At 41.0% G+C, this 16572-nt stretch overlaps 1 protein-coding gene across 4 annotated transcripts in view; it reads left to right on the forward strand.

Moving 5' to 3' along the window:
• LOC128915087 (protein FAM169B-like) overlaps positions 1–14125 on the forward strand; it is a 137715-nt gene extending 123590 nt beyond the window's left edge. For 3 of the 4 annotated variants that reach the window (XR_008468520.1, XR_008468521.1, XR_008468522.1), the window contains 3 exons: positions 5062–5175; positions 5450–5523; positions 10615–14123. The gene's annotated coding sequence lies outside the window, so the exon portion shown is untranslated. Of the gene's footprint in view, positions 1–5061; positions 5176–5449; positions 5524–10614 lie in introns of all 4 variants that reach the window. The other variant, XR_008468519.1, reaches the window with a different exon arrangement.
• The last annotated feature ends 2447 nt before the right edge of the window (positions 14126–16572 follow it).

Genomic DNA, 16572 nt, shown 5'->3' on the forward strand with positions numbered 1-16572 from the left:
ATGTACTGTACAACAGCCAACACATTTAATGCTGGTTTCAGTTACTAAGTTGTATCCTTGAAATTAACATTCATTTACTGTGGAAATGGAATTTTCTGATCCAAGTACAGTATTTGTGGTTAGTCTGGCTAGAGTACTTTTCCTACGCATTGTCTGTTAGATTTTTCTTTTATAAGCTTCATGGATAAAATAGTCAGAAAAGGGTTTGTTGTTTCATAAAAATTGTATGGGCTTCTGCTGAAAATTTTGAAAACTTTGAAGCTATTAATAACGTACTGGCATTTTTTAGGCACTGAAAATTTTTGCGCACTTGTTCAAAGCCTATTTTCATGTTTCCATTGTAATTTTTTGGTATTTAAGAAAATTAGCATAAAAACTGGAAACTGAAAAAATTTTTAATTACATTTCAGAGCTCGATTCTGTTCTTCCTAAGAAATAACTAAAAACAATTGAAAATTTAGTAAAATCGAGAGAAGAAAAAACACCTCAAAACTTAAAAAAGGTAAACATTGCCAGACACTTCAAAGAGAAAATGTAGCATCAAATTAAAACAAAACAGAAAACCTGTTCATGAGGGTAGACATAACCTGGCTATTTCCCGTTACTTTAAAAGCCATTTGTGTGGCAGGAGTGTTCATGAACCATCAGGACTGCAGCATTTGGTACTAGATGCTGTCCAAAGAAAGAAAGAAAATGTACGTCTACACCCCAAGTTAATTACCTTAGTTAAGGAAATGCTCTAACCATATACTTCCAGGACAGCAAATAAATCTGTACTTTTCTTTTGCAAGACACAGTCAGCCTTCTGCATAACAGTGGCAAGTTCAGTAGAAAATGACGGTGCTCTTAGTACCGGAGTTTCAAAGATCACAGACTCACTTGAAGGACTTGAAAAACAAAGAAAACTCCGTGACAGAGAATATTCTTCTTCATTCATCATTTGCAACCCTGCCTCTAAAAGTGCTAAGAACAAATTATTTCCAATAGGACTTACCCCCAGGGGGTTTGGTAAAAGGGGCTTTTCTTTTCCAGCTGGCTAATGAAACATGGTCTGCAGAAGACCTTAGTGACTTGGATGGCAGTTCTGAGACTCCCCCAGACTCAGCAAACTTTTCTGATCCAAGGAACCAAAAAACAAAGATGTGTCACAGGACTGAAGGAGCTGGGTAGACAGTGCTCATTCATCAGCTCTATAAGCCTGGAAATCTCCCAGGGAAAGGTGGAAAACAAATTAATATCCCATCTCCAAGCTCCTGTAGGTTCTCCAGTGCTCAATTGTTCCAGGTAAGGAAAGCAACTTTCGTAGTTGGGAGAGATCTGTCTCGCTTCCCCTCCAGATAGAGCTACACAGATGGTTTTCTCAAAAAGCGAGCTAGTGAGGAGCTACAGTCTGTCTTTCCTATGCAGAGTCTGTTTTACCAGTGCTAAATGAGCATTTACCAGAGACGCCTTCTCAAGTTGGTGTTGAAGATTTGGGATTTACAAAGTTGTCTTTCCTTCCTTGGAAGGAAACGCAGACCTCTTTTGTCACCTCCCTTAAAAAATGCCCTATTCTGTCGCTTGTGGACATTCCCCCCGACACCAGCTGGTGATCTGCTTGGAAGCAAGAAGACAGATAGCTCTGAGGAAAGGCAGCAACCAGCAGGCGCATCAGTGACTGGTTTTCAAATGGAGGAGTCCTGAATGTAGAAATTGTTTTCTCTCACATCAACGATTTTGTTATTTGTTGGCTTATGCTGCTCTAGGGTGGCTCCTTACACTATGTGGCCAGTAAGAGCATGGGGTTCATATGTATATACTTTTATTTCCACCTGTATTGGTCCATGCAATTAAACCACTAATACCACTGTAGATGGCCAGAGGTATATATAGATACATTCAAATTAGCTTATTGTTATTGATAATGACCATGTGATTCCATCTTCAATAATCATTGCTTGGTTACACTTACAAAATATCTGAATTGGAGCAACATGTGTCAGAACTCACCCAAAATATTTCAAGGTTCACTTATGGTCCAATTTATATTTAATAACCAGGGAGTTGCTAAATGAACTTCACTGTTCTTGGAGTAGACATCTGCCTGGCAGGGATTGCAACCCTGTCACCAGACTGTCCCTGTTAACATTCATTTTGTGTAGAAGCTGAGCGCCACATTCCTCGAAAGTACCTCGTTTTTCCAGCTGCTTCTTGTTATCTGTGTTTCTGGTAAGAAATTTCATCAGTTATTTCATGATAGTTGAATTCTGCTTTCTATTTGGGTTTAATATCTTATGTACAATTGTGCATGGTATATGTATAAAATGTGTATATGTTTATGTACTTATTTTCTCCATGCCATGATATTGTCGTCTCTGTCAGTGTTCAGATCTAGGCAGACAAATGAGATGAACAAATGGAAACCAGTATCATTAAATATCCCCCAAAGCTTCACCCAAATGTTGTAAACAGGTGGAGAGAACAGATAACACATACCCTCCCTGACTTGACTGCTGGGGGGGCGATACACGCAATAGGCGTTTGATGCCCTTCAGCAGATAATCTTGTGATTTCTCATCACCTGTCAATTTTTTGAAATTCTGCCTGCCCTTTTGACAAGTTTAGCTTAAACAACATCATTAATTGGGCTTTACAGCCCAATAATAATTACTAATACTGGGCACCACTGCCTGTCAACCTGTTTATTCCTAGATAGCTGTCTGCCGTAGCTTTTCGGTCTCTCTCTTTTTCTTTTTTTTTTTTTTCTTTTTTAAGCAGTGGGAAAAACACCTGAATAATTCAGCAAGAACCTTTTACATTATGAAAAATATAATCAGCTGGAAAGGGTGAGATATCTTATTTCTACAGGACGCTAACTCAAGTATTACAAGTGACTGCAAGATTAATGCCAAAACGCAGTAGGTGTGGGTACACGTTTCTCTTATTGTTCAAGGCAGTCTCACCCTGCACGGAGGGCTAAGAGAAGACCGTGTATTCCTCACCGTGCTTACCTAATGCCATTTAATAATTTAAATCCATTAATCGGTTAAGATGAAGACTTAGTGTTGCTTGACTCACCACCACCCAGTGGAGTGTTTTTCTGGGCTAAATAAGAGATCTTAAAATATTGTCTTCTTGCAAGGGAACTGAGCGTACCACAGCTTTCTTCATAAGAGGCTTCAGGTTTTATTGTGGAGGTGTATGTTACTATGCCAAAAATGCTTAAGTAAACAATAATGTCCGTACATCATAAGTAGATGTCTGAGAATATTAGCTGTTTATTTCACTGACATACTCTGAAGAGTCTATGGGGGGCTCTTTTAAGAGTCAGGACCTCAATGTAATATACAAGCTTTGATTCTGATATTTCCCTTGATAACTGTGCTCTACCATATTGGGGTCGGAAGTCAGCAAAGGTTCATTGGCTGTTGTAATGCTCACTGTCACCAGTAATAAGTACAAAGGACTTGCTTTAAAAGCTGGCTTATAAAACTTTAAGGAAACTTGGATTGCTTAAGTGAACTTCCAAGGCTCTTCAGGGGCCAAGTGCACTTTGGTTGTCTACTTATATTAATTTCACAGAGTTTAAAGGGTCAAGCAATGCAGTTGGTGATGCTTATTAATTTATGAAACGCAGAATCTTGCACTATCTTGCTTTGACCACTTTCACTCTCCTTTTAGAAAATTTAATATACATTAAAGCTTGCTAGACAAGGGCGCCCTAAAGGATTAAGCCCAAAGTTCACAGCTGGACTAAAAGGTTCAAAGTCGTTGTATCCGCAACACTGATTTGATTCCAAGTGACATTCAAACAACGGAACCAAATTGTAGATGTTTGAATGTGTAAGGAAACAGCAATTAGAGGAATACCACAGAATGGCAAAGGATTAGGATTTATTTTCTTTAAAATGGTAAAACTGATTACAGTCTTATTCTTTCTTTCATGGGGGGATGTGTTTGATCACATCAGCTTTTGGGGTCAGTGGTTGTCAAGAACATATTTTGTTGTTACAATACAGCTTGCCAAGCTCTAAATGTTCATGCAGTCCTAGTAACTTTAAAGAATATATTTGATTGTTGTGGCAATGCTGAACTGAGTTCTGGGTAGGGAAATATTAGCCAGAAGGGAAGAAGGAAAAGAGAAATGGATAGCTGCTGAAGTAACAGGATTAGGATTTAGAAACCTGACATAATCCTATTCAGGGGTATTTCTGCATTCTGTTTACTTGCTTTTGAATTGCTTTGGTGTCTTGTCCAAGGGAGATAATTCCAGAAGTCATTCACACCCGGGCTGCAAATTCGATACTGCATTCAGGTGACAAATGGAGTGTGATTGCAAAGCTACCCAGAAAATTGGAAATCAAATTGGCTGTGATGGTTGGTCTATGTGGTCTCCTTTTGGAATCAACAAGAGGGAGAAGAAAATGAAGGACAGGAAAATGAAGTGTGTCCTACTGTACAGAAGATGAGTTTATTTAGCCAGAGTTGGTAAAGGGGGAAGCAAATTTCATGTTATGTCAGCTCCGATTCCTGAGGTCTTAGGGAACATTCACCTCAAGCAAGCAGTTGTACTTCACTGGAAATTTGCTGTTGCAAAGAGAGACTCTAAACCCTGTAAGGGAGTCCCAGTGGTGAGGAGTGTTTACGTTGCAGCTGGGCCCAAACAGCCTCAGATAAGATTGTGGGGCCCTGTGGTGCATCACATGCTGGGAGAAAGTCTGTGGCTGGAGAGAATTCATAGCTTTCATGAGTGAAAAAGGACAAAAATGTGGGGAGGCAAAACAGCTGGGAAGAATTTTGTGTGATCCGCGGCACTTCATTTCCAGCCAGGGAACAGAACTCACATGTCCAGGACTTGAGCAGCCTTACCCTTGCATTTTAAACCCTTTCAACAGAGAGAACAATGCAGAAAATCCCACAGGACACGAGAAGGGGGGTTGTGCTGAATCCCTGTTATCATTTCTTTGCATTTACTTGCTAACAGAAAATATTTTTCTTATAGAATAACCTCTGAGATTTTATACTATGGGGTATTTGGTTTAAAATGTACTGTAACCTTGTTTTTTTTTTTTAATTGATCAGATCAGCCTTGAACACTCAAAGAAAAATCTGCCTGCTCTGAATATTGCCTGAGGATTTAGAAAGGTCTTTCTTGGAAACAGAGGAACGAGATGAAACAATCATCTGTAAAGCATGGTAAGAGAGAAAAAGAATAAAGAAACGAGTTATGTTTGACTTGTCTTCTTCCAAGAGATGATTTTTTTTGGTTTTTAGAGTAGATTTTAGGTGTGGGAGATGTTGTGGGAGCTGTTCTCTACAGTTTTAAGATGCAGATTTATCATGGCACCTCTGAGGCCCTGTAGCCTCTGCAGACCCATCTGTAGTCATGTGCATTGTGTGCCACATACGGGAGGGAGTCTGAGAGGATCCAATCTTTCTCCTCACTGTCCTCCACTGGTCTTTGTCACAGAAAAACACAGAGAGAAAGAAGATTTAAGAGATGAACAGGAGCTGCGCTGACCATAGACTTTGTCCAATGAGTAGGTATGTTTAGAGGTGTAATTGTCTTCCTGGTGTTTCACTAATGCCGATTGCTTTGGTATGTGAAAGAGCCCTGAAATGCTACGTTTGCCATTCACTCTGCTAGGAACTGAAAAGTTGGTTGTCTGAGACCAGAAATGAATGACTGGCTGTCAGAGGTTCTCATGCCGCTCGATGCATTTCCAGTGCCTTGCTAGAACAGGTTTCAAAATACAGGCAATTTTTCTCCTGCTCTGGTCACTTGTAAACCAAAACAATTTCTTTGTTTTGGCAACTGGGTTTGCAGTAAGACTGCATTATTTACCATTTGAGTTGTAGGAGAAACTTTCCTAAGGACAACTGTCAATAAAGTAAATGTTTGCTATCTTCCACCTGAGCAGAAGCAACACTAAAATTTCAACTGTGTCATTAATAATCAAGGAGCCAATGGATGCAAGAGCAATGGAAACGCCATGATCACTTACTTTGAAAGGGATGATTGTCAGTCACACCTCGGTGGCATCTGCTTGCAGGTATAATGAAGAAAGATTATCATTGCTGTAAGTGACTGCAGCCACTCTGGTCAGCAAATAATAAAGACATTGTCACAGTGATCAGACCTGCCTCCCAGGTGCTAACAATGTTAAGTGATATCTCAGTGGTATTTTGGATCCTCATTTATGTGACTGCAATAGAAAACCAGAAGAAAAGGACCCCTTTTTTTTTGTGACATAATTAATTTCATGCCATTCTCTGCACTTCTAAGCAGAAAACTTGGTTTGTCATGACGAAAGTCTCCTTATTTGTGCACCAATGACTCAGGGAAGAAGCAGTCAAAGACTTTTAAAATGAAGACCTTGGTTTAGTATTGATACACCTACATAAAATGTCAGCGTATGAGTTTCCTCCAGTGCCTCTTTTGGATCCTGACGGGGAGCGACGGGAGAGTGATACTAGCCATGAATGCGAGCCATTAGCTGTGTCCTGTGGAAATGTAGAAATAAAATATTCTTTTAGTATTCCAGCTCTTCCTGGGGTGCTAGCTGCTGTTGGGAATTGTGCAGAGTACACAGAATCCTTCTGTGTCTGTCCTAACTCGCGTTAATTTGTAGCTTCAATTAAAGGTGTGTGAAAGGAGCTTAGATAAATTGCCCCATCTTCAAGGGACAAATGTGAATAATAAAATGGACCAGCCCAGTTCTGCTGGAGCATAGCTAAAGTGAGAAGCAAGGAGACTTCAAGACATGGTTCCCTTTTACAGATCAAATCAAGCATCCCAAAGGCTGCCTTGTTTAGCTGGCTGCTGCCCCTGGTTGTCCTGAGTAGGTTGGTTTGGGTAGCAGACTGGAAAATATAAAAGGTGCAAGAGAAGTCTCTGACTTTTAAATCCTTTTAACATCCCAAAATTTCTGTTGTGGTCACAGATGATACAAGGCAGAGGTGATAAATTCACCTGCTTTTCTATCAGGCAGGTGCAAAAGCTCTGGATTTTGCTTTGGATCTCTTGCCTTACTTGATGAGCATATTCCAGCTCAGTCCAGAACAGAGAGCTAAATCCTGCTGAAACAATCAGTCCCCAGGGGCTTGAGGCTATTGTCTCTAACGTACATATAAAATTCAGTCATACCAGCTGCAGATGAAATCACAGATGAAATCTCACTAATTAATTGCATGAACTTTGTTTCTGCCTGGTTTGAGATTCTCTCAGCCTTGCATAAATATCTGAGCACCCATACTGTACACCTCAATGGGGCTGTTGATTTTTCCAAGGAAGACTAACAATTTTTGTGCCTAAAATAGCCATGCAATTACTTCTGCTCACATGGTCTCGCAGTAACAAAATGGTTTCTGAAAACTGGTTTTGTTCACACGTGATTGAAAAGTTGCCCTATGTTGTTCTGCCAAGTTAGGCACTGATTCGGGTTTATGACCATATCATTAATATTTTAGTACCGCATCAGTAACTAGTTGCTATTAATATATGTAGTGAAACTGTGATATAAAAAGGGAGATGTTCCCAATCATTTGGCAGAATTTGCATTACAGCTGGATGAAATTTATAACACATCTTCTGCAACCTACTGGTCTGAACTCCTGTTATTAATTTCTGCTGTGTTTATTTCTCCTTTATGTTCACTTTGGGCAATATTCTATCAAGTTTCCTGGCAAGCACAACAGTGGATATAGCTAATTTCGGCTGACTGCAGGAGAAGGACTTTGTGGAAAGTGAATTTTGAATTAGTGCTAGTATTTGCAGCAAAAATCTCCCCCTGAGAAGTCTATTCCCCTCAGCCTGGCGTCAGCAGCACTTAAGTGCATGTGAATAGCCCTATTGACTTCAGGTGGGCAGCTGTTTAATTACCTTCCTGAATCAGGGCCAGGACCAGGAAACAAGCTCCCACCATAGGACCTGGGTGCTCGCTCAAATGGCTTGTCTCCTGAATGCCGAACTTCTGTGAGTGACCCGCAGGTTGTTTGACTAGGTAATTTGGCAAATACTTTCCAGTTGAGAATAAATTTGAGGAAATCATCATTCGACGCACAAAGAGAGGTGAAATTTGTACAGTGTATTTTTCATGACGAGGCAGCTATTGCCCAGATTTATTCAGCCTGCTTGCCTCTTCCTGTTTCAATACTCCCAGCAATCACATTTTTTCCTCCACGTTTTATTTAGGAACTCTGAAATGACAGGTCTCTTGCCTTTCTACCAGGAGAGTGGTGTGCTGTACACAGCATGCTGTACGCAGGAGGAGGAGGATAAAGAATGACATGCTACTCTGTAAGCTATAACTATTTTTTTTCAGACCCGCATCTGCTCTTGTCCCTCTTCTGTTCTCAGATCGCTCTTTGGCTTCCCTTAGGAATCCAGCTGTGTCATCACATTGTGTGGCATCCTAATATTTCATACTAAGCTGTAAGCCAATTAGGAATGACTACTTACCATGCTGAATCATAGGAAGAGAAAAGGATAATGTGTCCTTCATATAACGAACCTCCTCTTTTTTGGCAAGACAGATCACCTATGCATTATATTTATAAACCCTGTGGCTTTTCACTCTACCCAATTAGGATGCAGCTTCCTTTCACACCACTACAATATTTTAAGGGACTTGTTTACAGATGGATGCTTATTGAAAGCGCTGACCTGCTACCGTTATACCTCATACCACCTTTCATCTTCAGATACTGAAACACTGGACAAAACTTGATGTTGTGATCACCTTTAACAGGATGGGAACGTGACTGCAGCAAAATATAAATGCCTTGTCCTGAGTTCCTAAATGACCTGGTGACCCCAGATGAGGGCATAAACATTATCGCGTGCCACCCAGAGTTGAGGGACATGTTGATTAAAGTAAAACTGTAAAATAAAGCCTTTTATATTTAAAAGGAAGAAGAATGAACCATTGATGTGTATTTGGGAATGCGTGAAGTGTTTAGTAATAAGCATCAGAGAAAGATATTAAAATTTATTTCCCATGCTGAAGTAATTAATGGGCTATTACTCCAGGTGTCTAAGCTGCCTGGAGGTCTGGGATAAATAGTGTTCCAGCAGAGGATGAAAAATATGATTTAAGATTAAATGGAATTATGTTTGTTCTAGCAGAGCACTTAGGATGCTCTCTTCCTCCAATTGCTGTTTCTTTTTCCCAAGCTGCTAAGTAGATATCAATAGTATTTATTGTCTGGGAAGAGATGTACTCCTTTAAATTTGTCTTTGGGTCCTAGCAGTGTTACAGACTGGCGACTCCCATGACCTGTGTCTGGTACCTGCCATCTTTCAAACCATGTCTAATCTTTTTAGCCTTCACCGTGGCACCCTCACCCCACAGGAGCCAGCTAACTACTACCCTCAGGCGACAGATTTTGTGTACAAAGTCACATTAGGCTGCATTCACATCAGAGTGCTGGCTGCAGATACATCCAGGGAGAAAGGATGGCCTCGGATTCAGCTTCCCAAATCAAGTCCAGACATTTTTGTTGGCTCTGCTGCTAGCAGCTGCTAATAGAGGTTGTAGCTAAACAAAATGTGCGAGCCTCTGGTTTAAGGCTTCTCCAGCAAGGTCCAGCCATACCCAGCTAGGGTTCAATTTGCAGCTTCGCTGATCACATCCCTTTGCTTTCCCTCTAGAACAACCACGGAACCACCAGGAAAGAGTGGTGGTTAGTCAAAACACCTAACACCTGTGTCTGAAAGCACAGATGCAGGCAGCTGTAGGGGATGAGGGAGATCCTACTTTGCTTTCCAGGGTAATTAATCCTACCTGCGCTGAGCAAGTTTGAGGGTTCAGATCTGCTTGGAGAACTCTGATGGTAAGGTAGGGCTAAGGATGTTACAGCCTAAGAGCTTCTGCAAGTAGAGGACAAGGCTTACAGTGTTATTCTTGCTAAGAGAAATCTTCAGTAAGTTCAAGTTAGTTCTGCTGTAAAGGTTTTGTGCTTTATGTGAAATAACGCTTGTTTTGTAAATGTAGGGGTTTAGAAACCTCTTGGCCTTCAAGAGAAAACTGCCTGTTTAGGAGCTGTACCTTTTTGTATTGTTATTCAAAAATGTCTCAGTTAATCATTGCTAAAGGCCTTGCCAGCCTGTGTTGCAAATTCCTTTTTTAAAAAATGCAGCACGTATATAATTCATGTGGCTCCTTTCCACATAGATAAGGACTTGTCTCAAATGTCAGGGTGGGGGAGGATAGGATACCTGACCCAGAGGGCAAGAATATTGAATGCACCGGTGTTGGACTTGACATTCCCCTAGTATTCACTGTGATAACATCAATCTCAAGGAACCCTCCTGTTATAAATGCAGAGCTGCTGCATTTAATATACATTTCCAAAGGAATTTCATAGTAATTGAGCATTAAATGATGTCCACTTATTGTAAAGTGTTACCGTTTTTATTAGAATTTATAAATGGGCTTCAGCAGAACAGAATATACCAGATTCATACCACCATCTCTATTAGTCTTTACGCTATAATTGTCATTGACCGCCTTTACTGTATTATTTCTAGACAGTTCATAATTTTCCCAGCTGAACAAATGAAGATTTGTGAGCAAAGAAAGGCACTGACTGGATTATGTAGTGCCATTGATTTTTATTCTCCTTGTTTCACAGAATACGTTTAAAAATCTTGCGCTCTCTGTGATGGGCCTTATTAACTCTCCGAGGAGCCGGCGTGAGTTGGATGGCAGTAATGCGTGCCGTTGTGCTGCGCTAGAAATCTCAGCTCGTGGAGAAGATGTCAAAGCTGACCTTGGGATAAATCTGCTGGATGTCCAGGTATGACCCAGGCAATCTGGATTTGGGGGCCTTTGCCCAGTGCGTGGGTTGAAGTGAACCATTATAAATCTGTAACTGCAAAAGAAACTGTGACCTGAGGAGTGCCCAAAGGGAACAGCTGCCCGTTTTGCAGGCAAGGCAGTGCCTGTGTGGGAAACTGCGTCTCATTCAATAACATTTAATCCTGAGAAAGATGACGGCAAATATTGGCATTTCCTTTCTATAAAGACGGTGGCTTTTGCACAGGTTATCAAAGCACCTACCCACGTAGCCTCTCTTCGCTGCAGCTTTCAAAGCTTTTCAAGTTTGAAGAACAAAAACTTAAGTGAATGTTGAGGGTTTGGTTCAGTTTGTGGGGAATGCTGGTTATTTCGCTTTGCTCTTTGGTGTCATTTGGGGATGCTTACACATTAAAAATTCCTGAAAAATAGGTTAACCGTAAAATGGTTTTTAAGATTGAAAAAGGGTAAGATTTGAAAATTGAAAACCGATACTTATTTGCAAAATTCGACCCAAGTCTATTAATTGTTTTAGTCCTCCTGAGACTGTAAAAGAGGTAATTAGGTGTTCACAGCAGAAATGATCTTACAGAACATTGCTATTCTATTTTGTTGTCATTAACAATAAATAAATAATGAGCCACCAAGAAATAGGAGGAGAATTGTGAATGGAAGTTATGGCAAGAATCATTATTTCTGTGTATATTCTTGAGGCTTGAATGAAATGACGTGTGTGGGCTAGAAATACGGGTCTTCCCAACCTTGGCTGATTCAATCAAGTCTGGTGTGGTAGTATCTACCTTTTAGATGCCTGTAACTTTTATTGGATCTTGATGCATTATCTAGCTCAGATTAGCAATTTGGCTTTTTAATTAGCAGGGCTTCACTGTGGCCTGTTTTTCTCTCCTGCTGATCTCTGCATTATCTGTAGAAACACAGCCCCATGGGAAGATAACCAGGAATGCCTAAGACCTTGTACAAAGCACTAAATGCTGTTTCTGTACTAGAAAAAAAGTGAACAAACCCTTATACCAATCTATGAGTTTCTGTGAACTCTCCAGTTTCTGGGGGGTGGGAAATTCACAACTAAAAAGAGGAAATACCTGTCCAGTTAAGATGAAAGAAGAACATATTTGAAAATTGTTTTCTACAAACGCACCCTCACAAATAGCCCTTCTCTTTGTACTCAGACTTTGGATAAAGCGGCTGTTAAGGATTCCTGTGCAGCAGAATTCCCCAAAGCGTCTCCATTCAATATACAAGTATTTCTGACTGCGCAAGTAAGGAGAGGTACAAATGCAGCCCTATCTTTGCCCTCGTTGTTTATTAATACAGCAAGTGCTCACACAACCCCTGCTCCTTCTGAAAGCCACAACTGGCCTGTGTGTTCCGGTTTGTATATGAAGCATACGCAGTCGCACTCCACAGAGCAAACTTTTCACACAGCTCTGATAGAAATGAGCCCCTGGGGACTTGCAGGATGCTGCCTTTGCTCTGTGAGACACTGTGATGGCAAAGCCAGCTATCAGTTGTTAATCCCAACGCATCATACAAGACGCTTTCTATCTCCTCCTGTAATGTTAATGCAGCTGGAATTCCATAAATCAAATCTCAGCAGTAAAAAGGTTAATAAGTTTACACTATATAATTGAAAGCCATATTGGTGATTAAAAGGATTTTATATATCAGTTTTCTGGGTCACCAACTAATTATTTTTGGTGGCCTGTAATAAAACATAGCACCATAGGCAGATAGTGGCTGTAATCACATAATATATGGAAAAATGCATTTACATTTATTTGAGACGAGGTTGTGTATACCAGCTTGTTGAATAGCCTTTGGGGTATATCTTTCCTAGTTTGGAGACAATGAAAGACCTGCGCGCTCCATGCACTTGGTTTGGTTCATACAAAGTTACTGGATTGAGTTTTGAGGTCTGGTGCTCTCTCTCCAGAGCTAAGCCCAAGGGAACCAGCTGTCACCTGTGATGGAAAGGTTCTGCCGAGGCACTGGGGATCGGATTGCTATTATAATTCATTTTAATGCATTCTGCACGTACTAATCATTTATTGGAACAGGATCTTCTGTAATAGGGACGTGACTAGGAAGAGACAGAGGCGATTGATCATCCTTGCCGTAGAAAGGATAGTTAAAAAAACAAACAGAAAAGAAAGCTGCTGTACAAGGGGCAGGTGTGTGCACATGCACGAGGGATTGGGTATTCAATGTGAAAAATTGAGAAAGAGAAATTAAAAAAATTCAAAGAGAAAAATTGAACTCAAAGCTTGTACTGAAATCTCTACAGTAAAAAAGAAACCTGTACAAGGGACAGGTACATGCATGTGCACAAAGGACTGAGTGTTCAGTGTTGAGACAGGGAAAAATTGAACTCAAAACTTGAATTGAAATTTCTACAGTTCCAAATACCCTTTGGAACAAAACACCCAGACATAGAGGCATTTCAAAGTTGGACCAGTTAAGGGCAAAGGTGTGCATGTGGGTTTGCAGGAAGGTGCTGCCCAGGCTGTGGGTGTGTGCGTATGCACAAATAGCTCACAGGCTACTTCTGTAGTCTCTGGAGGCTCCTGTGGTCCTGCGCGAGGTAACACAACCACAGCCTGTGATATGGTAAAGCAGCCCACTGCTGATCTCGATTGTTCTGCTTGTTAAGCAAAGGGCAAATCACAGCTGGCAAGTGGCACGATTCGGTGAGGACTGGGCACATCATTCCCACCATCAGGGCAGGATCTGAGATGTGATCAGAAACAAATGCCCTGATGTTCAAATCAGTCCTGGACAATGCTTGCAGAATCGCTTTGGAGAGTGGGATCTCCTGTGACAAGTAGGTTTCTGTAATATTTCTTAGATCTTTTGGCTGCATCTTTTTAATTGGCAAATCATTAACCCTTAAATGCCCATTGCATAGAAGCAGTGCCATGGCATATTACACTGTAATGAGTAAAGGTTCAAGTCCTTTGCCACTAAAATTATTCGCTTGTCATGTACTATATCTAAATAGGAGCTCTTCCACACCGAAAAGAACATCATTTTAATTGAATTAAGTTCTTAAAGTGTTTCCTAGCAGCCTGGCTAAGGGGATACTCGGTTTTAAACACAGGCTGAGGAGGTTAAAAGCTGAATGGCAGTTGGGTGAGTAATGGCCTATGAGTCAGCTGCTGAACTTGACTTGACAACCTCCACGTCGCCACCAAGTCAGAAGGCATTCGTGTGACAGTTTTAGTGTAAAGAAATAAAAAAAAGAACTGGTAGTTTTCCCTGGTAGAAGGCCATATCAGGGCTTTCTGAACAAAGATTGAGAAGGGGAAAAGTTAAGCAGTAATACTGAAAATGCAGAAAAAGTGAGGATATGTATTTGAATTACGTGGATGGGATGCATCAGGTCTACCCCTCTGAAATTCAGAGGAAAAGCAATCTAGTGTGAGAGTCTGTGCCTGCTGGAGGGGCTGTCCTGGCTGATACTGAGCAAACCTCTCTCCCAGGGGTCTTTGCAGCTATAAATTGGTTAGATTTGATTTGAACAATCTGGGGCTAAGAAAGAGCCAAATAACACTTTTGCAATCTGCTGTTGTTACAAGCTGGAACAGCAGAATTGCTTGCCTTTCTGTCACTTTGTTCGGTCTCTCTTTGGGGAGATTTTTGTCACTGGATTGGTAATAGCAGGAAGTTGTTATTTTTTCACACATAATCAGCAGCAGAAAGAGTGCGATCCTGTTTCAGCATCTATGTGCCTAAAGACATCTTTGTTAAAATTGACAAGAAGGGTGAGAACCAAATCAAAAGAGATCGTGAGGTGCCCTGACCAAGGCCTCGTGGTAAGGTAGTCCACGGGAAGAGAGACATCTCAGGGCTTTCCTGGGAAAGGACTTCTGCCTCTGACACAGCTAATCCCATTCTTCTAAATAATAAAATCACAACAATATGTAGAGGGAAATAAGCATTCCTGTTTTATAGCATTATTAGAGATAACAAAAAGAAATTTAAGCATCCGCTGTGTATAGTTCACTTCTTGGGACACATATGTGATGGTGTTCTCTGGATGGAGCTTCTGTCTGATACATTTTTGGCAGCGTAGGCAAGGGAGGGGAGGATCCCCCAAACCATTCTGTATCTGTCCTAGAACAAGAGGTCAGGACCATAATATGGCCTCTAGTACTCCTTGTCACTGAAATCCTTTCACTTCACGCCTTATTGCATAAGTTCAATATACTTTTCGGCTAAAGCTCTCCCGAGCACTTAGCTCTTTAAACTCCCAACTCAGCAGGTGGCTTATTTAAATGTGGCTGTCAGGTTGGCCAGTGGCCAAAAGCGAATGGCTCAATGCGTGAACCACAGTGTTTGGGTTTAATTCTGCTCTCGTTTCTGCCAGCAAAATCCTCCTGGCTCCGGTGGGGTTGTGTGGGGTACAAGTGAGTGCAATATAGGGCTGTCTGCTCAACTGTTTGTCAAATAAATCTATGGCCAGTCATTTGCATTATGTCAGCTAAACATTTGCCTGGCGCTTTCGCATGTGCGAGCCAAGGAGGAATTCTGGATTGTTTGAAATGAAGGCCATCATTGTCAGCTCTCACTTAACCAATAAGCATTTCTTCCGTAGCGTGTAACTGATTTTGCAACCCGTGGCCTCAAAGAGGAAAAGCAAAGTTTCTCTAAACATCCAGTATAAATGGGGATATTAGCAGCTTAATTGATTCTTCGAAATTCGGGTCTTACGGCTGAACAAGCAAGATGGAGGGAAGGGGGAAGCACGTGGTTTAAATTAAATATATGGAAAATAACTGCTGAATGATAAAAATGTATTTTGAAAGTAAGCAAACCTGTTTTCCCTCTGCCTCTCCATTAAACGTGTCAGGAAAGGGCCTTTACTACTAGGTGGTAATTGGAGAGGAAAAAGCAGTGCTGGCAGAGCAGTCAATCTATCACATCCTCCAAAGCCTAAATGTTACCAGCAATTAAACAAGTTAGTAGGGGAAAAACTTGACAAGCAAGTTATATCACAGAATCATCTCGGTGGCAAGGTATGTGGGGCACTCTTATCAGATTCCCTCATGCAACCCCAAAGATTTAAAATCCAAACCCAGGAATGCACATTCAAACCAAAGTGACTGTTTTCTTTCCTAGACTACCCAGGCGCAGGGAAGATTAGAATGCTAAAAATAAAACAACCTTTCCCACCTCCCCCTTCCTCGCCCCTCCAAAGTCAAATCTGTCCAGGTTGACTGCTCCATTAAATTCAAGAACAAAAAGTTATAAATTGAACATACGGAGAGCAGTGCCTTTTCTTAAAGTGATGTTTCCTCGCCTTAATGGATTTAGCTATGGCAGGGAGTCAGAGAGAAGCTGTCTTAACTAAATCTTTGACTGATTATGCATTTTTTTTTCTATTCATACAAGATAGATTCATCATTCCAATTTGTCAAGCTGGCGAAGTTCCAATTAATTACACCAGGAAAAGCTCAAGCTGCATTAGGCCTCTGTCAGGCCTAATCTAGTGCCTCATTTACTGGAGCCCCAAATGAAGAGATATCAGAGGTGTTGTTCCTCTTGGTACTTAATTTGATGAATGCCCTAGCAGCACGATTGGTGGCAGAGGTGTATATGTGTGTGTCTCTTCATCAGCCACCACTGCTGAAGTCGTCATGCTTTCTCTACTAATTTGAGGGCTCATCTGTATACTGGATGTTTTTTTGGAAGGCCTATTCTTCATAGATATGCCAGAAGGTTTCTTCTGTTTGTGCATGTGTCTGGGTGTGTTTCCAGATATGCTGGACCTGAT

Source organism: Rissa tridactyla, chromosome 9 (assembly GCF_028500815.1).
Source record: "Rissa tridactyla isolate bRisTri1 chromosome 9, bRisTri1.patW.cur.20221130, whole genome shotgun sequence".
NCBI classification, from domain to species: domain Eukaryota; kingdom Metazoa; phylum Chordata; class Aves; order Charadriiformes; family Laridae; genus Rissa; species Rissa tridactyla.